General features: G+C 37.6%; 1 protein-coding gene across 7 annotated transcripts in view; it reads right to left on the reverse strand.

The window, feature by feature from the left end:
- The window catches only part of ADGRL2 (adhesion G protein-coupled receptor L2), a 392373-nt gene that overhangs the window by 174630 nt on the left and 191169 nt on the right, over positions 1–26574 (reverse strand). For all 7 annotated transcript variants that reach the window (XM_074598825.1, XM_074598822.1, XM_074598823.1 and 4 more), the window contains one exon: positions 4003–4044. The gene's annotated coding sequence lies outside the window, so the exon portion shown is untranslated. The remainder of the gene's footprint in view (positions 1–4002; positions 4045–26574) is intronic.

Here is a 26574-nt window from a genome sequence, read left to right on the forward strand (position 1 = left end):
TGAGACAAACCAACAGCTACTTGGCAGGATGATTGCGACCAGGACAGCCTATGCCTGTGATTAGCAAAGGATTCAAATCCGGACTGATACTGGACGACACACAGAGCAAATGGCAAACCCAACCCAAAGAGCTTCCGTAGCACTACCTCCTTCTGAAGTTGCACAAGATTTACTTTTTAGTCTCGGTGTTGCTCAAATGTCATGGGAATGGGGCACGGGGTGAAGAACCAGCACCGAACCCAGCAGAAATCTCCCAAGCTGAAGCCTAGCAGATGACCACCACAGTTTCAGCGCGTGGTGCAAGAACAGGTCTACAGGGCCACTGCACCTTATATCTGCCTGCAACTACAATCCATCGAAGAGATGCTGGATGGATTTAGGTCTGGGAAATAACACAGGCATAAATATTTGTGAATACATACTGGCTAGGGATTCGGTTGGGATTCAGGTCTGATTTCACACCAACTAGGAGCAGAAGCTGCGCAGGCAACATGGAGCTGCCCCGGCTGCGGGCAGGGCAGGCAGTCGGGGCTCGCCCTTCTCTGCGGCTCCCTGCAGCCAGCTCCATCCGGGCAGCCTTCAGGGGGAAGATTACACTCTCCAAAGATTTTTTTTGTCATAGTTCGCCTTCCTTTTATTTTATTGTAATTCTGTATGGCGCAGCTAAGCTGTTCACAAACAGATAAAACGGTACACATTTTTTCACTTCAGCTTGTGTCTCTTCTTCCTGTGCGCCATACAATTATATTGTAGCACATGAGGAAAAATGTTTATGTTCTGTCTGATTCAGTCTAAATAAAATGTTAAAAGGTGACAATCTCTTTAAGTATTGCTGATCATTACTTACAAAACTATATTTTTAAATTGTGAAAACAAATGCTCTGACCTTGTGAGCTACGGAAATATTTAAAAAACAAATCTGCTACGCTTTTTTGGCTAATAGTTGTGATTTGCATAGTTGAACCTTGAATGCAGTCATAAATAGCTACAGAATCCCGCTTGGCATAATGCCCAGCAATGTTAGGGTGCCAGACAAAAAATCGGGTCAACCACTTACCAAGTAAGTCATTCTGTCTCAACAAGGTGATGTCTAACAAAGAAGCTACAAGGCTGAAGACAGATAACATATTCAGCTGCTGTTCAGAAAGACAAGAACTTTTCATTTATCAGGATAATCTACTGCTCGTAATCAGTACACCGAGTGAACACCCTCTTGTAAAAAGGAGAAAAGCCCATCAATTGTTTTTGCTAATTAAGATGAATATTATTCCCGTGAAATGAACCAAAAAGTTCTGTGCAACCAGAATCCCAAAAGAGATCTATGATCTAAAAGAATAATTGCACAGAGTTTTAATTGAGAGGAAAGTGAGAACTATTTTTTTTGTATTCTTCAGCTTTTTAGCTGCGATGGTCTTCCATGTATGTTAGTGGGTCTTTTATGTCCTCGGTTTATCTAAAACATTATTTTCCATATATTAAAAACAGTCGCTGAATTAAAAATTCATGACAAAATGGCTATATATTTAATGAAATGCTACTACTAAATATTACGTATTTAGGAATAATTTGAGGTAACAGATCATTTACTAACATATATAGAAAAAAAATCCATTTTTAGATTAAAATCTAGATGTTGTGACTGTTCATAGTAATGTGCATTTAATCTTTATTCATTAAGCACAGCTAGAGTTAGAAATGAGAAGGAAAGTGTATTTTTTAAAGTGATAATAATTATATTCAACAATTTATTTTCTTCTGTGATCTTTATCTTGGTTTTAGGATTAAAAAAAGCCTTGCACTATTGAAAGGGAGTAGTATGAGGAAGCTCAGTTTCCCATTCCTTAAACAAAAAACACCCAACTTGAAAATATATTTATATTTGAATTAATATTTACATAAAGGAAATCCATAATCATCAGTGTAACCCTTTATTCCTGAGCACGTCAGGGAAAAGTCATTGAGGTGTACATGGTTATACATACAAAAATTAATTCTCCCCAAAATAATCTATTACTGTCTTTGTTGTAGTAACCCTTAAGGTCCAAGCCTTTGTCCTATCTTCTTTGCTTATAGTGTAAATCACACAGTTGGCCTCAAAATAAAAATAATTATGATTTCGCTTAACATGCAAATCTAGAGTTATGAATTACCTCAAATCAGGATACTGGCTGAATATATTTGTTTTCATGAAAAATGAAATGTTGTGTTTCTCTTCTGCCCTTCCCCCAAGCCTTCTTCACAAGATCAGCCTCAGGCCAAAATGGTTTTAAGTAGACTAAAGCTGCTGGTAAACACTTACCTTTGACAATGTTATTGCCTAATGAACATAGCAGAAAAGGGTGTATGCAGTGCAAGTGTCTGTCTGTGGCTGCAACCTACACAGCCCCTTGTGCCAAGTACCTACTGCGAATAGGCAAATATACACAAAGGAGACAGGCCCTTTGATGGTTTAATCCCAAACATACTTAACTGTCACACAGTTAATCTTTTTGATTAAAAATGACTCTTGAGTTCTTCTTGAACATTTTTACGTTTGTGGATGAAGGAGGTTAAATGTAGTTCTCATGCCTGTTTGGACTATTCTTTTTTCTTCCTTTTTTTTAACTTTTTTCCCCCCTGCTTAGTTCAACATGACTTTTCCCTCTCTTTAATCATAGATACGCCCTTAAAGGATCCTCAACCCTGGTACTTCTGAAATACCCCCTGTTAGCAGGCAGGCAAAAATACATTACAGACTTTGCCAAAGCAGCCCTCATTGTTATTATCAGAGGACTAGAGCTACAGGTCAAGACCAAGTGTTTCAAAACAGCTTCACCTGCAGGTTTTACTTTCCTAGAAAAAAGTTTCAAAGAACCACTAACCTTCCATGTTCATCAGAAATCAAGTCATCATTCTTAAAGTTCATCATAAAACTTGTGTTTTGCTATTGGTTTTCTTGAACACTGGCAACTTTGATACTGTTGCTATCAAAGACAACAAAAAATCAGTCCCACGTATTTTAAATCTATCATTGTTTTAAGCTCTCATGCATTAAAGTTTGTGAATAATGTCCTTTTTTAAAGGGTCTTGATTTCCTTTTGGGATTAGATGGAAGATCTTTCAAGTGTAACACTAAGAAGCAGTCACATTTCAAGTCAGGATTTGTGCTCCGATGGGACATTTTTCAAGTAATATTTCTTTCCACTTTAACAGTAGTTTCACTTCATGATGGTTTTATGTTGATTTCAGGCTACATTTTTATGTAGTGGGAAAGAATTTTTTGTAAAGTGAATGCCCAAGACCTGTTGGAAAACATTTCTGCTTAGCAACGTACTCATAGGATTCAGGATAGTTTGCTCAGAAGTGTTATTTTAGGATGACCTTTACACATACAGTATGATGAATTTTTCTTTTTATTTGATTGTAAAGATGTTATGATCAAGGGGCAGAATAAATATTGCCTTTTTCAGCCATAAAAAAAGGAACGAAAAATGAAACCATCTTTTTTAAACAACATGATAGCATGCAGAAGTGATGTCTACCTTCGGAAACTACATATTTTTAAATTCACAGATACAGCAAAGCCCTAGTGAAACATAAATACAGATCAATTTTATACAATTCAAATAGTAACGCATGATACGCAACTCACCCTTTCTCAGCCTAAAGAAGAGAGATATTTATGTCTTTCACTGATAAAACAATGTATTTATGTTTACGGGAATTTATACATTATAATAAATTGTTAAGAAAAATAAAAAGTTGGGCATTCCACGGTCAGCAGCATTTCTAACAAGGATGTTAAATCCTAACTTATTTTCCTTTGAACTATTAGCATAATGGTCTGCAAATCTTTTCTAGGTAGCTTACAGGATTTGAATATTCAAATATTTTCAGTTGTATAAGCCATACAATTATGAAGTTGTACAGTACAGTTATTTCTCAAGCAATTTGGCAATCTTTTCTTACAAGTATTTACCTTATGTTCTTTGTTATCAGAAACAGAAATAGCTTTCTGCTTACCATTCCGGAAAAGATAGAATTCATCATTCTGCCATAAAGACCCTAGAAAGCAAAGAAAATGTTATTAGTTATTATATTCTTATCTGCAGGGATTCTAGCTGCCAAACAATGCATCAGCATCAAAACAAAAAATGAAAATATGTGTTCAAATCATAGATCAATAGTTTAATGCAGTTCTGAATATATATTACATGTACTTAGCAGGTACCGTATTAGAAAAAAAGCACAGGCTATTGTGCGTATCTGTATTTAGAACTGCATGCCAGCTGGAATTTATCCGCACAGTGTTCATAAAAGAGAGACATAGGATCTTGGCATCCAACTTGTGATGGTGCTTTTGAAAATAAAACCATGGGCTCACTGTCACTCTGCTACGGAGTGGGAGAAAACAGGGCAAAACATGCACACAAAGGGTTAAGATGAGAAGAGACCATTATCAGTAAAATGTTAAAGATTTTCTTCTTAACTCATTAAGAAATTTGTATTATGATTTTTTATAAAAAAATCTTTTCACGGTTATTAAAATATTTAATCGGCCTTTACATTTATAACTCATGGGTTATGAGTTTGCAGTGGTTAGGCTGGGGTCCTCAGAAAGTACCGAGTACACCACACACTTCATCAGTATGCTTTCACTGTCATGTGGAAATGAAAGCATGGATACTAGTTAACTCTCTTTTCTACCTTCTTTTCTATTATCCCTTTCAGTCTGTTTTATACCTGACATTGTAGCTATTCTGTTTTCTTCAGAAAGAAATGAATCACTGCTACCAGTTCCTTTAACTAAAGGCTGAACAGAGAGTGATCATTTTCACTCAATATCTACACAGAGAGGATTTTAACTTTTCTGTAACATCTTGTGCTATATGTCCCAACCGTGTAGTTTGAGAATAAAAAATTTTCAGGACAATAGGCTAAATTCTGCCATCATTTCTCGTACAGAATACAACTTTACTCCTGCTGAAGCGGCCAGGGTAAGGTACAGAATCTGCCTATCTGCCTCATACATAGTTTTCAGAGGTGAAACAGTTTTATGCCAAAGAAGGGAGAACACTTAAAACCCACTTGTTATTCTTAACTATCTTCATTCTTTGAGAAAATTAAATCCTAAAGTAATCATGCAAGGGAAAGAATTAAGGAATTCAATTAAAAATTATGTTTAGAAAATGTTACTATAACCAAGAGATACAGTCACATACCACTTAGTAAAAAATGTTGATGTCTAGGTAGGGCTATTACCTTTAAAGAGGAAAACTAAAAACTAAAATAAATGATAGATTGATTCCAGGTTCTCACCATGACCGCATATACCGCTGGATGAAATACAGGCATTTACAGGTAAGGGAGTGTCCAGATAGAGAAGAATTCCCCAGTACGGTACAGTAGTTATTTCCGTTCAAGGAGTTTACCTTGGGCAAAAAGGGAGTTTCCAGGGTGTTCAGTGCCGCAGAAATTCAGACTTAATCTAGGTTGCAGCACAGCGCAAGATATAGGGAGCCTGGATAAAGCTAATGTAAATTAGAACAGTCCCTGAGGGCTGCTCTAATTTACGTGGAGATTCATTGGCCTGTATCCAGCCTTGAATCTGAGCATCTACAGAGATGGCTTAAAGCCACTTTTGCTCCATTCTTTGTGGGCTACATCTTCTGTATGGTGTTTCATGTGAGATGTAGCACAGAATAGCTCTTTTCCTTCATTTATGAAATGCAGGAAAATAGGGTCCCGCTCAGCCAAAGAAACAGTGTTTCACGTAAGTTTAAAATGAACATCCACCTCAGTTGAGCCAAGTTCCCACAAAGCATTGGCTTGCGTGTCCTTCCCAGAGATCCTTGCTCCTCAGCCCTCACAGGCTGCAGACTGTGCTCTTTGGGTGAGGTAATCATTAATCCACTGCCTGTCTGGGACTCTTACATAAAAAAATCCATTCATTTCAGCAAAGCAGTAGTTGCCTTTCCTCCCCAGAGCTTTTGAGTCCCCCTGCCACAAAGCCATATTTTTTTTTTCCAAAGCTATTTGTAAACCAATAAAATATCACCATTTCATAAATGAATAAAAGTTCCCGTTGACTTCAAAAGGAATTATATTCACAAAAGGGTAGATTTTGCCTTTAGTTCTTAATTGCTTAGATATTAAGATTCTACAACTTGAGTTACAATGTTGGAAGATACGAGCTGGAAATTGTGGCCCTGTCCCCTACCTATCAGGCATGGCTGCAAGTCTCCAGTCTGATACACAAGTTGTTCAATACTTTCACAGGAGTTTCCCTCTGAAGTCATTGCAGCAATGTTTGTGCTTAAAGTGTATGTTTTCATGTTCTGCTAAATCACGGCTTAAATCCTTACATGGATTCAGATGAGTAGAGCAGCTGAAAGGAAAGTCAGTTCAGTGTCACAGCTAACGTATGAGTTCTTTTTGGAGACAAATAATTTTTAATAACAGGTTATTTGCTGGTATATAGAATACGGAACTATTATTTTAGAAAAAGTGAGTCAAGGCTTCTCCTAGGTTTTGCTTTCACTGGCTGAAATAAACAGTATGAGTGGATGTGAGTATGACCACGCAGTTCTCAAATTTTGTTCAAGAAATGCTAACAAGTTTTTGATTTCCTTTTTTAAAATCAGATTTGTCTATTAATGTTGCAACTACTTTCAGGGTCTCTGGCATTGGCATTACAAATACCAACCCTCCCCGCAACTTAATCAGTTCTGTAGTTCCTGTTTGCTCACTACAGTTTCTGAATCAATAAACAAAATCACCTATTTTTAATCGCTGGCTCCTGAAGAGGGCAGCACGTTCTAGATATTATTGAACGGCAAGCTTTGAGATGACAGCCCGGGCTTTACTGTACCGCACACAGAGGAAGGGGAAATAAAAACATTCTGGATATTTTGTGTAGACAGTTCCCATGATACAATAAGTCAGCAAAAGTTCTAGGCTGTTACAGACCAAGGTCAAAACTGCATTTGATTATTAAAGAGAACATTCAAATTAGCTACCTGAAGCAATGTATTTAGAAAGAGAGCAACAAAATACCAGCAAGGAGTACTTCCACGAGGAATATGTTTTATCTTTAACACTGTAGATAACTTTTCCTATTGGCAGTGCATTGACTATCGAAACTACTAAAGGGGTTAGATTTAATTATCTCACTTCTTTGCACATTTCATCTCAATTGCTATGGCAACATTCAGTTGCCTCAGCAGCAATGTACACTTTAATCAGATATTTCCTCACTCATTTCTCTGTGCACCACAGCAATGTAGTCAAATTTACAGCCAAACCCTGATGCATCTGATAACACCTCTTTGGAATTAATGGCTAGGTTTCCCCTGCCCCTCACCCATAGCCACAAATATTTCTAGAGAGTTTTGCACCCTGATGACAAAAGCTTTAGACAGCGGAAAGCGCGTATACATTCAATCTTTCCTACTTCACTGATTTTATGTTGTTTTCTGCCACCACTCCCTTTTTACATGGCTTCTACTTACTCGGGAACTCTTCCCATCAAGCTATGGGCAGGTCTTCTGGTCCCTGCAGCAACTCTTTCAGGGCTGAGAACAGGAAACACAATAATTGGGCAGACAATATGGTTCCTCCCATATTCCACCCTGCCCTGAAAAGCTTTTTGTTTGATTACTCAGCCTTGATTAAATGCTTCGTCAGAGTACATCATAGTTCTTTAAACTTCTTGGCCCAGAAATCAGGAACATAGGCTAAAATAAAAGTAATTAGGAGTGATGAGCAGATACTGGGGACTCCATATTGAAATGCAGACAGTAGGAAGAGTCAAGAAGCTAAAAGTACATTGGGGTCACTAAATTCAGGTTATGGGAAGTCTTGATATTTCTGACATAGAATATCGTCTGGTTTGAAAACATGTCACCACCAAGGTAAAGTGGGAACAGAGATAAGTTCCTAATGGTGCCTAGCTTCTATGGTGAAAAACACATTAGAAATGCATTAGATAGATTGAATTAGATTGGATTATAGTCAGACATATAGGAAAGAATGATAGACATAAGGCACTAAAACATAATTCTGCATATTCTGAAGATTCTCTTTAAATAGTCAATTAGTTGATTTCGCTTTTTTGCATTAAAGAAAATATTCTACACTGCTTTTTGCTTCTACATTCGTTTTTCATAGCTGTTCATCTGCTCACATGTAATAAGCTATCACAGCTCATTTTCAAATAAGGTCTCGGATTACTGCTGTCTTAAAGAATTCTGGAAACGCTGGGTAAGTACAGAGTTGACTTGGGCCACTGTTGTCGCAGAGAGATATAATGGAGACAGAGCCAGAGCCAGCCTACATCTCGTCAGTGATAACAAAGTCTGATCAGTCCCCCCAGCCGTGCAATATAAAGTCACTCTCTACGCTTGATCACCATGGGACCCACAGCAGCCTTTCTAGAGGCTTCATAACTCAAGATACTAAAAAAAAACATAAAAACATTGACTTATTAGGATAATACAGGAAAAGATGTGCTCCGTATGCTCTTCATACATAACAAGGGATCTGGTCACATGTAACATGAAAGTCCATGTTACATGGGATGTCTGTTGAGGATCCAGGGAGACTTTTCCAGCTGCGTTGCTGAAGCCTAACATTTGTGGGCCCCTGTCACATGGCAGCACTGTCTCCTAATCCACCAGTGAAGTTGCTGTATTTTCAGGGTTTGAAGGAGAAACTACAAGTTACAGAATCTACACTGCTTTTTCACATCAGTACTTCTGAAGATGTACACATATACCCTTTGAAATCAATGGGTCTAATCTTATAAGTGAAAACTATTTATGTTTGCAGGGCTGGTCCCAGTAGTTAAAAATAGGTATTTTCCTGCAGCTTTGTATATATAATATAAGCTTCATATACAACTATACACTATAAGTTTTAATAATGTGTCCAAACAACATTTGTGCCATAGAGGATGCAAAGATCATTTAAAGTGCAGAGTTTGCAATTCTGTACTAAAATTAAAATTAAAAAAAGCCCCAAAGTTTATACCTAAAAAATCCAATATCCCTGCGTAGCTAAAGATTACAAAATGTTTGTAGTAGAACTTGTTCCACTTAAAGAATTCATTTAAAAGTTGATTCATGTAACATGGGAAGACCTATGCTGATTTCCACCAGCTGAGAATCTGGTGCATAGTCTTTATAATAATAATTTTATAGTGCTGAAATTATCTATGCCATTTACAACTGGAAATCTATGCCAAACAATATATTCCTTGTTTGAATAGTTTATAATCTGGAGACTTTTGTAAAAGATATTGCAAAAAACCCCACAGAATAGTGCCTTTTCATTAGGGGATGCTTTTTGGACCTTGTGGGATTTTACTGCTGTACAGAAGAGAGGAAATTTGACTTTATTCTTTATGGGCTCAAAGACCATATGAAGAAAGATGCATGGAAGAGAAATGATCAGAAAATATGGAAATGGACAGAGTTATTATATGTTCCTCTGTGCACATTCCTGTTTGATTTGTTAATTTTATGAATTTATGAAATATAACTGAGTTAAAGGCTTATATATGTGGGATTATTCATGTACATTTCCAGTATAAGTATTCCAGTTCTGGAATGTATTTGCCTGTCCTTTTGATTCTTGTCTAGGAGTGTATGAAAGACCTACCCAACAAATATTAGAAATAAATTACCTATACAAAAAAAAAGCAGACACGTTAGAGATAAAGTATTTTAAACTTTATAAAGCACTTTACCTGTTTGTGTTTATTTGTAATAATCAAAAGTTAAACATTTTCAAACCAGTTTTTTGGTGAGGGTGTGCTTTCTGCAGTGTACAATAGAGGATAATACAATGTAATCTCTAAACTAAGGCATGGCACTCGGTTCTGGAGGGGACACACAGTTCTTACTAGGTTTCTTATCAGCAGTTTACAAATTTTTGCCACGGGTCACTTTTAATTTTCAGTAATAGTCACCTTCCCCCCCTTTCATTCCTTCTCCAAGTAGGTTTTTCCTTAGTCTCTGTTTTAACCTAACCCCACCCCTTCCCTCATTTTGAGTATAATAAACTATATTTTTTATAAGCTCCAAAAACTCGCTTCAACGATCCGGCAGGGTTCCCTTTCCCTCCGGCACCAGCAGAGTTCCCAGCATCCTCCCAGTGCCCAGCACCACCCTGCTCTCTGCAGGCACCTTCTCCAAGAGCGACTGCACTCCAGGTATCCCGCGCAGAGCCTCTTCCTAATCCACCAAAATAGACGTTTTCTTGGGAGAACTGCCCATTTCCCCTGATCTTGGCTCTTTGCAGCCTGAGTGCCTTGCCTCAAGAAGTGGACATGGAGTCTGGCGCTGGTAGCTCCTGCAGCTCCACTTTTCATATGGTTGCCAAAAGAGGGTGAAAAATGTGTGACAGAGAGACAGGGTAGCGTGACAGAAAAATTCAAAAGCTCAGTAAAATTCTCCAGAGTTTCATTTTTTTGATTCCCACTTCCAGGTGCTCAACACATTCTGCTTCTCCCTCTCCCCAGGGTGAAGACTCACTACTTGGTGTATGGCTTGGAGCAATTTCTGCTTAGTTCTCTAGTCACTTAGTTTCAACTCTACTCAAGTTTAAAGAACCTTTCTATAAAGCCTAACAAATACAGAGTCCAGGGTCCTTGTTTATGCAAGTGTTTATGCAATATTATTATTATTTTGTTACAGCTTAACCAAGCTGGAGAGTGGAACTACTACAGAGGAAGAACTGCTCAGTTTTGATGTATGTTATACACACACACACACACACATACGTATATACAGAATTTATATATGCTCTTTTTGTAGCACTAATACTCCCTAAAGGTATTATTATGTTGTTAGACAAATTAAAATTAAACAAGAGGTAAAAGTGCACTTGAACTGAAAACTGTTAAAAAATGCCTACAGGCAAGACAAAAGTGAACAGCAGGAATTTATCCAGCTGTGTGTGTCTAGGAGTTCCTCTGGGCCAACCGACTGTGCTCCCATTTCTGCTGCAGGAAATGCAATTTAAAAAAAAAAAATCATGTAGGTGTTGTGACTTTCAAGCAAAATGACATGCACATTTTTTTATCTGCCTTTAAGATAAAAATGGAGGGAATTTCTGTCAAACTCATTAAGGACTGAATGGAGAGGGATGGTGGGAATACACAACAGAAGAGCCCAGAAACAGCAAGAGCAAGACAGAGATCTACCCAGGTCAGAAATGTAATGGCAAGTAGTTTTGCTGACAAGCGCATCTAATAACATCTGGAATCGGTGGTGTATGTGAGATCAACTTTGAAAACTTTTCTCAAAAAATCTGTCCCGATACAGTATTTCTAAAACTAAATACAAGAGAGTCCTTTTTTTTGTACTAGGGGATTCAATGAAACCCCATAAAGGGTACCTGAGATGTGCAGAACTGACATGGCCAAAGGTTGGCATATTGGCATCAAAGATGCAATCATAAAAAAAATAGTAGTAGTAGTATATGTTAAGTATATACTAAATTTGGATTTGCAACTCACATTTTATGCAGGTGCAAATGGATGCGCTCATTAGAGGCGAAGGTGAACAAACTGAATAGATCGTTTATCTTTGTGGGTAAAATTGTTAGGTTTACTACTTCCCTTCATTCAAACCTCAAAACAATGTATGTCAGAGTGAAATAATTTGCTGCGTAAATTATTAGGTGTTTTGCACTGAGAAAGAAAAATGAGACTGCTCGATACCCTAGTCACATAATGAAATAAGGAACTGTACTCTAACCATTTAATTCAGTTATTTTCATGACAGTGTTATCCAACAGTTATCACCATGACAATGCATCTTTGTTGGCTTGGCAGTGCTCAAAAATCAAAGAACATTTGGACCTGGAGATGAGGATATGAAGATACGGTAGGAAGGAAGATTAAAAATGTAATTCTGTCTCATTTTTACAGTACTGTAATCCCAACAGTACCACTGGAAGTAATCCCAATTTGCACCAGGACAAAAGAAAGCGTCTCTTCCTCTGATTCCATGTATTTGGAAACTATATCTTACTAACGGCTATATTTATAGTCCAACTGCTATGTAATGAAAGGAAATATGTGAACATGAAAACAAAAGAAATATTAATGCATGCATCAGAATAATAAAACAAATAGGGATGTGGCGCTCTCCTGGTGAAAACGGAAATTAATCTTCTCTTCTGCTTTGAGCACTTTGGCTCTAAGCTCAAGTCTTATAATCTAATTGATGCATCATGAATACTAAATGCAAGTAGCTGAGATTCATATAATTTTTTGTTATGTGAAACTAAACAATTTGTATATGTGAGACTATTTTTCCTTCAGAATAGAGCTCTGTGAAACAAATCTAACCTTAAATTAAACAATAACTTCAAAGACATTTGCCTTTATAGGGCACTTCCGTGCTCAAAAGCGCCGATGTAAAATGTACTGGTTTTGTTCAACAGATCTGCTCTTTGGACTAAATCCAGATTCCAAGTTATTGGGAGAGACTTTTACTTCTGGATCAGGCCCCTTGTGTATATTCACATTCATGTATGATTACTTTAGTGGAAAAAGTGTTTTTATTCCCACTTCTGATGGAGTGAACTGAATTCTCTTTTGGCGTTACTTACTGTATCAACAATGAGATTTATGCAGTCTCAGTGCATTTAAATTCTGTGCTATACTAAAACTGAACTATCCCAATGAAGGGTGGCAGAAAAACTGCTAAGGTTTAACTGGAAGCATCTTTAGTAACAACAGGATGCACGAGATCGAAGGAGCCCAGCTTGGCCTTCTGCAGCCCATTTGAGTTTTCCAAGTTTTGTAGTTGAAAGCTGTAAAAGATATTTTTATTAGTGAACTGAGAAAATTAGATAAATCCTCTGAGACTTAAAGTATGTGGAAACCTGTTCTGCCATTCTAACGAAGTCATTTTTCATGATGCAACTGCACTAAAATAGTTCCTTTTGTGAAACAATTCAATTGTTAAATTATTTTTGCGTATGAGCAGAACACATTTAATAAAACTCACTTGTACCCTTTTTACACATTCCCGTAATAAACACTCTGCTTGCACTATATCCTTGTTGCTTTCTTTGGCAAAATTTGGCATATACTGTGAGTTGATATTTTGTTTATTACATGCAATATTTTAAAGAACATTTGTGGAAAGGATATAAAAAATAAGGTTCACGTGCATGTGCACGTCCATATTAAAGCTGAGACTGCCAAATAAGAGTGGAGGACCTAGACCCCTAATCCTGATTGAAATTCCATGGAAGGCAGGCTCCCGTGGCAATCCCAGACTATGTACAGAACAGAATTTCTCAGCATTTATTCAGGTATGCACCTTAAAGCAAAACTTCAGTGTGATCAAGCACCGCACACATAGTAATGAGCTTTGCAATTTCCTGAATAGCTTTTATGAGGAGGGCTCATAAAGAGAGAAAGAGAGAAAGAGATCTCCTCCCTTTGCTGTTTATGTCCTGCTTTATGTTTTCCACTCCCTCCTTCTTAGAGCCTCCACAGCAACCTGATGGACTTAGCAGGAACTGGGGTCATCGTGGTGATCAATGACTCGGGCTGTTGAGCATTCAGCCATTGATCACACCGAATAGATTCATATATCTTAGGCATGCCATCACAAGCAGCTGCTTCTACTTAGCTTGCCAGCTTTCTGTCACCTCGAGGATTCAAAGAAGTTCAGAGGCAGTGTGAGAAGGTTATATAATTCTGTCAAGAGATCATGTCTTTGATTTTTTTCATCTCTCAGACCTACATGTCTACCCTTTGGGGGTCTATCACAGACTGAGAACTTCCAATATATTACATACCATAACACAGCAGTATAAAGAGTGCTATATAAAATATATAAATGTCCTTCCTTTGAACAGAATAGCAGGAGCCTTCACTCCTTTCTTTTATGAAAGAACATTACCTAATGCTGAGGAGAAACCACAGCTGTATTCATGTGTGCACGCACATGCTTTGCTTGTAATTTGAAACACATTCCCATAAACTGTCAGATATTATCATGTCTAGTGTTCCTTCTCTCATTTTTAAATATTCTGTGCCCAATTTGTAAGAGTAGAAAGTAGCTTTAATTGCTTGGATAAAATATTCACAGTTTAACAACTTTACTGGGAAAATAAAATCTATTTCACCGAGTCATTAAAAGGACACTGGGAACTTGAATGCCACTTTCTCATCTAAAAACTTGTCCTGCAGTGTAGCTGAGAAAGATTAAAGACCTTTTTTTGCTCTATTTTTTTTCCTGTTTACTTAGCGCAGGTAGTTTGTGCTCTGGCTCACATACACTGAAGTACAAAGCTGCCGCAATTCTGGATGTTACCACTTCCCAGCTTTATGCCCTGCCCCTCCGCTGGAAGATCGTAATCCCATCGACAGTCCAGAAGATTAGGGCAAAGGCTCTTTCACTGGCAGTTTAAATTAACAGACGATGTGAACATAGGTGGCTCAAGTACAGGCACATGCTTCTCTCTCTTGTCCCTGTAGGTTGACAGTAATTTCCAGCAGAATTGTAAGATGGACAGCTGCGAGCATGAATATCCAAAATCATGGCAGCTACATCTGGCAGAGCTTGTCTGTCAAAGACCCATGACTGAAAGGTTGGTTGGCAGCGCGGTCTCCGCAGGCAGGGCTCTGCTGGAGAGAGGCACTGGAAAGCTCAGGCCTGAAAAACCTCTCCAAACAACAGGCAGCAAAGAATGAAAATAACCGCAGCGCACACGACAAAGCGATGTTGTAGCAAAGTCCAATTTTAAAGTTTTAAAATAATGCTAAAATGATTCACAGGACTCAGGCTGGCTGGATGCACTGGGCTGAGTTCCTGTTAGGAAAGGATGTGAGGGGGGAAATATGAAAGTGTTCATGATTAATAATGGTGGCTACGATAGTAATATTCTCTGGTCTTCTAAATGATGCTTCCAAACATTCACAGAGAAAAAAAAAAAATAGACATTTTCTAGCAATTAGAAAAAACCCTCCAACTTTCAAAAGATTTTTTTTTTAAATTGGTCATCTTGAAAAAATTCAAATTGACAGTGTCCCTTTTAATGATACACTTCAAAGCTTTATGAAATCTTCCTGTCAAATGAGGCTACTACTTTAACACATATTCAAAGAGGTGTATGCAGCTTGAAAATGGATTAAACAGCCAGGAAAAGGGGTCATATTCTGCTATACGAATGCAGTTCTGGGGCTTTAATGAATCTGGAGAATTTAACAATAAACATGGTACATAAATTAAGTTGATTTACTATGCAATCTGCTACTTAAAAAATAATGAAATAAAGACTTAGGCTTCCTATTCCACCACCTTGCCATTTTTATACTTTATCATAATAAAAAATGAAAAAAAACTGATGTCAGTCAGCATTGCAGGATTCCATATTAGCTTTTCACATAAACCAGGTGCAAGCTATTAAAAATTTGCTTCCTCTATTTTTTAAAAACTCTTTGTCTGTGTTGTTTATAGCCATTCAGTTAAAAAGGAAAGAAATGGCCAAAGCTAATCTATGCAGCTTGGGATTTTTGGTGTCTGTCTTGGCTATCTGGATGCAGCAGCTCTGTTCCCGAGTACTTGGTATCTTGTAAGGCGCATCCGAGTTCACATTAGAAGATAAAAAAATTTAATAGAATGTTATGGGAGTAAGTAGTGTTTTTAAACAGAGTAATTTTAATTGAAATTAAAACAAATGCAAGCACATCTCTCCATGTTAGGCTTGGTATAACCCATTTCAAAACAAAATCCATCACTTGGACTAAAACTAAGGTGACATTGTCACTTTAAATCACAACTCTGTATTTCAGCAATTGGCATCTCATGAAGTGGTTGTGCCACTTGCAAAATGTTCAAGGACAATATTAAACAACATCTACAACCTTCCTAATGTTATTTAAAAGAAAAATCAGGTTTTTCATCTCCCTAATTTCTTTGCCTCTTCAATTACTGTTATTAACATTCTTTTTCACACATCCTCCTTCCTCCTTTTCTTTCAATTTTAATTATTTTTTTTTCTTTCTAAATTAATCCTTTGTTTGAACTGTTACTTTTGAGAGAGAAGAAAAGTTGTACAATGAACAGCTGAACGTTTGCCAGTTTGCTTTGGGTCCTTTCATGCTCCTTCTCTGAGGCCAGATCCGACAAGGTGCTGAGCACCAGGCAACTAAAAGTTGAGGGTGCTGAGAATATCTAGGAAGAGCCTAGCATATTGCAGGATCATGCTTTGCATAGCAAGTTCTCCAAGTGATGACTATTTATGTTTCACTGAATAGACTTAGCATAAATTTTAACATCTCTGATATGATCGGGGTGTTTTATGGGCAAAGAGGAGATATTTTCTGTGACCGTATCACTCAGCACTTTGAGAATGAAGCACATAGCAATGCCACCCAAAAAGTCTGGCAAAGAACCAGATGTCATAGTTACAAACGCGCACACGAATTGGAATACATTAGAGGCAATTACAAGGTATGTAAGCTCTCCAGTGCTGAGAAAGCATCCAGATCATTGTATGTCCTGTGTTAATCAAATAATAACTCAAAACAAACCTACACACAATCACCAAGAAATCACGGAATCGAAGCATGGATGACCCCCAAAGTACTATACACTTTGTACTGTTCACCTGGGTTGAGTTTTTTAGGTAGGTGCAGCATTAAGGAATATTGTAAATATATGTACTAACTAAAATAGAAATTTCAATCTTTTTAAAGAATCTTTTGAATTAAAACCAGTAACGTCAACCTAAATTTCTTATATTTTTTCCAGCTGTTATACAGATAGCACACATATTTACTATTTCTCCACTTCTCTCAGATACGGATTTATGATTTCTTTCACAGAAGCAGTAAGTAGCCACAGAGCCTGCAGCTGGACCTGAGTAGCGCCCGTATCAAATCTGAATTTTGCCGGGCACTGTGACGGGGAGACCCACCGCCGCCCTTGCTGCCGGCTGCCTTACGCAGGCAAGGCTGCAGCAGCTCTGCGGAGACCTCTCCCTCACCGACACGGTGGCGGTGTGACACGAGAAACCCCTGCAGGACAGAAACTCACACAGCTCACAGTTATCTTGAGTTAACTTTAGCAAAGGCATAGTGAAATCTTTGTGGTTAAAAGCTGTATAAATTTTCCCAGGCTTTTCCTTGATAGAAGAAAATTATGTTCATGGCTATGTGTTCACAGTTACATCTATCCCAATGGTCACTTAACCCGCAGATATATTGTTACTTTTTCACTTCAAATGTAGACACTCAAATTATACCTAATATACCTATACGTGTCAATGTAATACAGTGATTTATGTTTACACATAATGTAGTTATACAATACAATTATAAGAAGTTACACAATAACTTCTTATAATACAGAATTTTTCATTATGAAGGATCCCCAATCCTATAAAAATGAAACTCTCACCCTCTTTTTGAAACCTGAATCAAACAGCCCCTCCTGATCACAGAAGTATCAATACAGACGAAGACATATTGCAGAAACAGTGTGCATGTGGGCATGATGAAAAGCTGAAAAATTTTTATATGAGATGTGGTTTGAGATGTGGTTTGTCTGATACATAAAATGCTCTGCCAATTATTTGCTAACTCCATGGGAAAATCTCAAGCAAGCAAAGAACCTTTACAAACCTAACTTAAACAGAGCCCATTTGCTGCATCCACCAGGTAGACAGCAAGGCCCGCAGACTAGGAACAGTGCTGTAAACCTCACCCTGAATACCAGTAATCAACTGGGATGTTTCCAGGAAGCTCTTGGTAAACACTGTGATGATGACAGACTCCCAGTAGTTTGCCATGCAATAATTTGTTTAGAAAATGCTAGCAGTACGTTTCCATTGAAGAATAAGTATAACCCTTATCTGATTACAGAATGACTTTCCATCAGTAATATCCTTTCATGATTCTATACCAAATAACATTCATTAACCGTATATGTGGTAAAAATCTATTAAAATGTAGCTATGTTGCCTTTCAAGGCAGAGAAATGGCAAGCATTTGTTCTGAACCTACACGAGCTAAAGAGCTAAGAAAAGACTAGAAAGAAAAACGGAAAAAAAGATTGTGAAAAGTTCTTGCTTCTAAAAAAAATTCTTGCTCCTTTTGAACTACTTTACTCAGCTTATATCAGAAAATATCAATGAAAATACTTATCCCTTCAAAATTGATTCTATTTTTCCTAATCATACTCTTTTTATTTCTGTTTTGTTATTTTCTATCTGGCTTTCCAAACACAAACATAAATGCATAAAATTTCTTTGAGTTTAATAGCTTCTTTCGTCACATCTCTTACTTCCATCTTTGTTTCTTTGGACACCATTTCTACTGCAGGTGCTTTGCATACTTTGAGCTTTCAACAGCTTAGACCTGAGGATTATATTTCCCCTTTATCATTTACACACACACACACAAAAGAAAATTATACTTCTAAGTATAAAACTTCTTCATGTCTTACTGTGTCCACAAACTTCTCTTTACATACTTACATTGGTCTGCCCTGCTCAGTCTCTCAGACTTTCCTGTCATTGACATCTTTACTGCCCTCTACTCTGCCTTCTTTCTTTCTGCTTCATGTTCATCAACTGCCTCAACAGATTTAAAAAAAAAAAAAAAAGTGAACTGCTTTGATTAAAAAGGTACAACCCAGGTTAAAGAATGTTTTATTTGGTTTAGCGTCTTAACTTGTTCTTAATCAATTTAAGCAAAATTGAAAACAGTCGCTTGGAGATCAATGCAAGAACATCAAAAAAGGGATTTGAAAATATTTTTGTACAACAATATAAACTCATATTTTTAATGAAAATATTTAATTTCTGAGTAGACATATCCTTAATAATAAATAATATCTGTCTTCCCCCGTATATTCTGCACGTAGACCACAAAGAACAATTAACTGAAGAAATCAGTTAACTGAAATTTCACAGAAATTGCAGCACAGAAAGGTAAAATGGTGCTCAGCCAGCAAGTCAGGTACAAAACCTGAAACTGGACCACCCTGCTGCTCTGTCTCCCTGCCAACACTCTCTCTTTCTTGGTTCTGTTTTCTTCAGGTAAACTGTTGAGGATACTGAGTTAGGAGATAAGAGGAGATCTAGACTGTATTCTAAAATGAATGTAAAAGTGGCATATTGAATGTCTTCTCAAGTACATAGGCAAACTGGTTGAATATGGGAGCTCAATAGGAAACTCAGCTGAGGAATATCGGAGCTGATTGGAACAGCCCCGTTAATTATATCTGATTTCTACAATTTCATGCTTATCTAAACATCATAGAACCAGATAATCTAGAAACTTTGCAGATAAAGCTAAATTAAGATGCTTGGCTGGGCTCTTAGAACAGAAGTTTACTCAGTAAAGTGCTGTTACAAACCATATCTGCTTAAAGTCATGAAATCACTGGCAAGACTGAGATCATACTGTGTGAATATTAGATTAGGGCAAATTCACTGATAATTTCAATGCTTTAATGATTTTCTGAAGTTTGGTGGAATTTTTAATAAGTTTGCTCTATTCTTCCGCGTTGTTTCTTATTGTATTGTGTATTTCAGTTGTTATCCATAGCATGCACGCTGTGGTTTTATGATCTGCCCTGCTTCCTCTGCATCCCCTTTCATTCCCCAAAACTGAACTAACACATGCTCTAGCAGCAAGAAAAGCTTCTGGTGAATTTTTTGATCCTTTCTATCTTTTAATAGCAATTCAGCATCAGGATGCATCTATACATCAGCAAAAATTTTCTTTTATCTCATGAATTTCAGACATTAGATGGTCACCTCTCCTGGACAGACACCAGATTAGTTTATTCTGTAGACAGTTCACAGTGGAGTTCTCTTTTTGAATAACTTCCTAATAAGTAAATGAATGTACTGGTTTCCGCTGATTGAAAGTGCCTCCATCAAGGTACAAAGGCAGACTAAGAAGCCTTTTCGTATTTCATCTGATCTCAGGACATTGAATTGAATCTTTATATAATACTGAATAGACTTCAAGATTCTGTAATTAACATTCAGGGTACTGCTAGTACATGATCTTACCACTCTCTATATTATGGAAGTGATTACTATTTTTTTCTTGTGGCTCTGCTTTTGCTAGCTGTTCCACAGGTTTATCAAAAACTGTGTGCTTCTGCCCTCTGTGCTCTAAAATTGCTATATCAATGGAATTATTTTCCTTTAGACATCAGACTGAAAACACTTTTAAATAGCAAACTAAAACGCTGTTTTTAAAATTGGCTCACAATTAGCCTACTTGTTATTTTCATTTATTGTCTTAATGCTTTTCTAAGGAACTCCAGGATTCTTAAGAAGTTGCTAAGTTTGCATGGGGATGTCTTTTTTAATAATTGTAGTTATCATTATGTGTCATTAAAATGAAAATATCTGAAGTGCTTCAAAATAACATTTATAAGAATTTGAGAGTAAATGACACTAATGATGAGAGCACCTCAAAGGGTATAATTTAATAATACACAAAATAAGGAAAGCACAACACAAAATTCCCATATCATCTCAAGTTCTAAAAACCTGTATTGGAGCCAAGATACCTGGTGTTTTATCTAAACCTCCAGGAACTCAAATTCCAAATGCTAAAATGTTAAAGATGGAGGATCTAGCTACTGAAATCCTTCCTTAGGGGCTCAAACCAGAGTTTTAGGGCACTGAGTCAGCATTTTTGATAGGGATCTCACATTAAATTGACCTTTCCTGGTGAAAAGATGCATTACCTGTAACCAGCTGCTAACCCTGCCTTGACCTGCCCCAAGTCCCAAGGCTATGGAGGTGTGATATACTCTTTTCTTTCTCGGCTGCAGCCGTTTTCCCAGCCAGTGTAATTCAGATACATAATGTCGGCAGTGAGGGAGGCCACGTGATTAAGTGGGGAGAAGGAAAGAGTAAGAGCACCCTGACTTTAATCCTGATTGGGCCACAGGAGGAACGTGTGACTTTGAGGAACGGCTTGGCTTCCTTAGTGCATCATGGAGCTTACTGGGCTAGATAAGAAGCCCCGCTCTGAAAACCATGGCCATGCCATCCAAGGTAAGCGCTGCATGTAAATAAACGAACAGGAAACAAGTGTCTTCTTTTGTAAAACGTTTCTAAAGAACATTGTTAATGAGACGGTCAGGGCTGAGGCAATGCGGCTAATTGCACTCTGCAGATATAAAAGCAGTGACACATCCCGTCTTTCCTGAGCGTAGGTCTATCATGCAGCTAATGCGCTCAGACTCCTGCAGGAGAAGGTAAAACCTGATGATTGTTTACTGTAGCCAGAGAGGAAAGGTTGCCTATCCACCAGTGGTTGAGCCCCAGCAGCACTGGCCTTTCGAACAGAAAGAGGCTGAGAAGACATTTATAAACCAGGCAGCATTCTGTTCCTTGAGGGAAGCGCACCCTTAAGCTGAAACACGCGCAGGATGCTGCTGAACACCCTGCCTCCTAAGAGCCTCTTCTCGGGGGTAAAGCGGTGGAGAGTAAACAAAAAGGTATATAAATGTAACACATTTCTATAAAATGCGATAAAACATATTTTGATACTGATAAAAGTATGATCAAAGGTTCAAATAAACTTGCTGCATCAATTATATAGTACTTGTGTACTGAGGAATACATTTAAATAATGATTTGCTTCAGAAAATACTTTGAAGACAGCAGAGAAATATATGGTTCTGTTCATTTTTGATCTTCACAAAGCGTAGTTATTTTTGGAAAGACAATTGTTAAAAATATTAATGTTATTGGATGGAGCAGCACAGTTTACAGTAATTGCTACTGGAGTCTGCCTGGTGATTGGCTGTCAATATTTTCACATGAGACTCCCAGCAGAAAAATGTGCTCTTTAGCCTGTACTAAACCAAAAAAATACAGAGAATTCGGGTGAGGAACTGGAAAGTAACATTGTTTCATTTACAGTGAAAACCGCTGCAGTTACAGAGCTCGCACACTGGCTGTGTGTCCCCATATTCTCTGAAAATAGAGTTCGCTTTGGACTGAAGTCCTTCAGCAATAAAAAAAATGCTCTCTTACCAGCTGTACGAAGAGGGGAAGTGACATCACTCTGAAAATAAATATAGAAAAGGGTTTTCTGGAAATATTTATACTTTGTTCATGGATAAAGTGCTGAATGTACAGCCAAGGAGAGCCCGCTGCTCAGCTTGCACCACTTGAAAAGGGGAAGGTTTTTAAACTTGAAAAGATTCTCACTCTGGGGACTTTTTTTATTCTTTTAAAATAACTGACTCTTGACACAACCTTGTCTGTTTTAAAGGCCAAACATTTTCCTTACTCCCAAGTGCTTTGTGAGCCTTAGGGATATATTGTCCCTGGCAAAACCGAGATAGCAATATCCTGGGAACGGGTGATTTCCATCAGGGACAAGGAAATCGCTCCAAACCACATTTCATTCTGGTTACGGCATTTTAATGAGATTTGCAAGCCCTTCTGAGACAGTCGCAAGAAACGCTCAGTACCAAACCCTCAACCAGAGTCCTGAAAGTTATTCTAATGTCTCAGCTGAGGATGGACCTAGGACTCCAGCTTTGCTGTGATATTTCTTACATTATAATTAGCATTGACTAATTAAGGGGTGACTAAGTATTGACCTCCCAATTAATTCTGAAAGAAGCCGGATGACTGGAAATACCTACCAACATTTGAGAAGGAGCTTCTACTTAATTGTTTCCTGGAAAACAGCTTTCAAAAATCTTTTTCGATAACTTCCAAACCCCTTCATGGTACGGATTTCAACTTAATCAAGACAGCTACTCTTATTCTAATGAACACACAACATCCTATGAGAATACAAGCAAGTATTTATGTGGGAAATAATAAAATAGTAGCTAGTAATATAACTCTTAATGTACAATAAGAGTGTATATATGTGAATGCACATGAAGGCACCATCGTCTGTCTCTCTATGATCACGCCTCAGTCGCTAATAGCTTGTTGGCAGACAGTGTTGCATGGATCCAGATATCGCATTGCCTCAACTCACAGTGAAAAAGCAGCTCATTGAGAACAGGTTCTGTGATACCACAAGGATAAAATAATAAAGGGTCTAAAATGACTTTTAAAAGAAATAAATGGTTAAGAAGCAAATCTTTAGGGGAAAAGGTGATTTTAGTTTCATCAGAAATGAACTGCAATTCAGATTGTGCTGTTTTCTCAGTTTACACATTTTGCATTAATGTAGCACGAATTATGTTGCATAAAACAATGAAAATACATGAATTCTACTCATGGAAATTACTCACCCATCAACCAGTGTCAGGTACATTCAGAAGCACATGCATTAAGTTCTGCACTGTGAGTTCAAATAGTTTGTACATGAATAACGCTAGTTGCAAAAATGGAAAAAGGAAGAGATAAGGAAACTTTGGGATCCTTCTGCACTGACTTTTCTTTGACCCAGGAAAGAACAATGAATGTTTGCTTTCCCTTGGAAGGGGTGCCGACAAGGCTACACAAACAAAGAAGCAGAAGCTCAGCTGGTGCAAATTAGGACACTTGCATTGACTTAATGGAACTGCATCCTTTCCACTAGCTAAAGATGTGGACACAAATATTAAAGGTTCCCCTGTTATATTTTTGCAGAACAAGGATCAATGATGAATCCTTCCACAAATCTTTGAGCTTTTCCCAGGTGATGATTTTGAAGATCTGAGCCTGATTTTCTGTAGAGCTTTTTTGAATGCCCCAAAATATTTGATTCCTCTCATAACAGTGCTTCTCTGCATTCGGCTTCCGCATGATTTTGTTGATTCTGTAGTACTTCAGCAAAAAAGCCTGGCAGGCCTTTCAGTTCCTTCTCAGTTCACTAGCACTGTGCACTCATCAGTGATGTTCAAGGGGGGCTGGCCATGCACGACTATATGCTTCATTCATTCCTTCTCCCCAAAACTAACTACAATGTCAGAAAATGAGCAAAGGCCAAGCCTGTATTTACGTCAATAAAAAGGCTCTACTCTATTTCCTTTCATATGGAGAAAAAAATTCCATCCACATAAAAGCATATTAAAAATTAAGGCGGATCATAAAAAGAACAACATTCACCAAATTTTACTGACATCTGAAGATATATCTTCTATGCAGGTCTGAAATGAAGTGATACCACATTTGCCTCGAAACGGAACTTTTTTTAAAACAGTAAAAGAAAGCTTGTAATAGCTTGTCATTCTCATCAGTGCTATTAGCATCGAGTAAACTCTGCCCTTGTAAATCCATTGATGTCAGAGGTTTCTGTGGATCTCTTTCTAAATGAGTGTAGAGTTTGGCATAGTGGCTGAACGGGCAGACTCAAAGGATCCTGGTATACAGTTCTTGGACACTGCTATTGTCTTCTCTGTCAGAAAGTCCAAGAGTTTTCTAACACTATTATTTGGCAAATGCATTTTGGAAGAGAGCCAAAGGACTGCTCTCCTACTGGCTCTTGGGAAGACTGGTACTCCAGCAGAAATCAATAGAGCCCAGTAAAAACAAAGGAAACCAAATGAACATTTCTGTTTGTGACTGTACAACTTCTAAGCTTACATGTGTGCTGCCATAGTAGCTTGTTTCCACTGTTTAATGATACTTAAGTTGAACACACTGTTAGAGGGATTATAACAAAGAAGAGCTTATGAAAAGCAATGTAAAAGAGAATAGAAAAAATTAATGTGAAGACTGCAACAAGAAGGAAACAAAGAAGCAGAACTGGGAGAGTAAACTGACCAGGAATGTGAGGAGAGTTTCATGACTAGACATGGGCCCTGGGAATGGATCTTTCAGAATGAAAAAGGAGACTGAACTGTTATGAAACTTCATTTTCAGGAGAATAAAAGAGCGTAGGTTCCTTAACGTTAATTTGAAAAAAGCAGTTTTCCTGAGGCAAGGGCAGCTGGATGCTTTTTGTTAATAAAGCAAGAGCTGATCCAGGTAGAATTCCCTAGCAGTATGTGTATCTTTATCTCTATCCCTTTTGCAAGGGTCACATCAAATCACTACTAAATTATTTCTTGCCGTTCTGATTCTGATGTTTTGCTGAAGTTCAGAAAATGGCTGCCAGCCTAAACTGTGAACTGCTTTAAATCACTTCTATCCAGGTGATGATGAATGCTCTCTAGATTTTATCTATAAAGTGGAAAAAATAAACAAGAATACATTACTCAACCCCTAAGATTTTTTAGAAGCTGAAATTCATCTAAAGGAACACTTGAGTCCTGTCTACCACCCACTGAAGTGATTAGGAATTTCAGCTAAATAAAGAATGAAGGTGAGACTGAAATGCGCATGTAATCAACCTTCACAAAAAATCTAATACAAAGTTAAAACTCTTTTGAGATAAGTGCAAACATGAGATCACTGAAATAACACTGAAAGAAATGAAGGAGACTTTTTAAAATTCCCAACTTGTGCTTTCCTCAAAGCATAATTCAGAACTGATTAAAAGTATTAAATCCTCTTTATGCAAAGGGTTAATAACAAAATTCAAATAGTGGTGTGGTGTCCCATGGATACTCAATAATGAAAATTCAAATGCTCATTTCTTTAAGCCTTTTGTGTCCCTTTTCTAGATAATTGGGTTTTTGCCTAATTTTTGAGGCTATTTAATAACACCTCCTGCTAGACATCTCATGTAAACTCAGCAAGAGGAGGCATCCTGAGTAATAGAAAAGACTTCTGCTCATTTTAAAGCTCAAATTCATACTTTTCTTAACAAAGGAGATCCCCACTGTTAGAGTTTGGCAACCGCCGGGCCATCTACATTGGGGAAGATTGGATTAGGAGGGGCAGCTGACTGTGCAGTAAAGTCTCCACTCTCCAGCAGGATTTTTATGTAAATTCCATTACAATTCATGCTTTTTGGAGATAATGAAATGGATACAAAACACTCCCAAGGTTTCCAAGTCAGCAAAATAATGAACAGGGGCATTCAGAAAGCTGATTTAATAAATTTTTAACATTTGGACCCTTGTATGAATAGGATTGGCATTTGTGCAGTGTATCACGTGGAACTTGCTTTTAATACCACTGTCTAAAACCCATAGCCTTTCAGGTTATTAGTGATGTGTGAACATCAGCTATCAAGAGTTTTTCTCAGTTTAAGCTCTAATAAGCTGTATCATTTTCCATGTGTTTGCCTGGAGGCAACTTTTACCAAAGAATCAGCCAAATAATTTTGTAAAAAATAATATTTTCAACTCAACAGCTTTAAACAACTGCCTATGAATATGTCACAGCACTTGCTATCAATGAGCTTTCAAATAAGAAGAGTCTGGGGTCAAGAGGGGCCATTACCATGATCATCTTCTCTGTTCTTCTGCACCAGGTATAGAATTTAACTTGTGAGTATTTGCTCTGATCATAGTGTGTTTGAACTGGAACTTGGATGAATGCTTTGATATTTCTTCAAATTTGTACATTTACTGATTAAAAAATGACAATGTGTATATATTTGTAAAAGTGTACACAGATAAAGACCTAACATGCCTAAGCACACAGTAAGCATTTTTAGATAGACCAGAAATACTCTCACAATGTCGAGTTCCGCCTTTCTTCCAATTCAGCTCACAGGAAAACCTCTGGATGCAAAAGATG

This window comes from Larus michahellis, chromosome 8 (assembly GCF_964199755.1).
Source record: "Larus michahellis chromosome 8, bLarMic1.1, whole genome shotgun sequence".
NCBI classification, from domain to species: Eukaryota; Metazoa; Chordata; class Aves; order Charadriiformes; family Laridae; genus Larus; species Larus michahellis.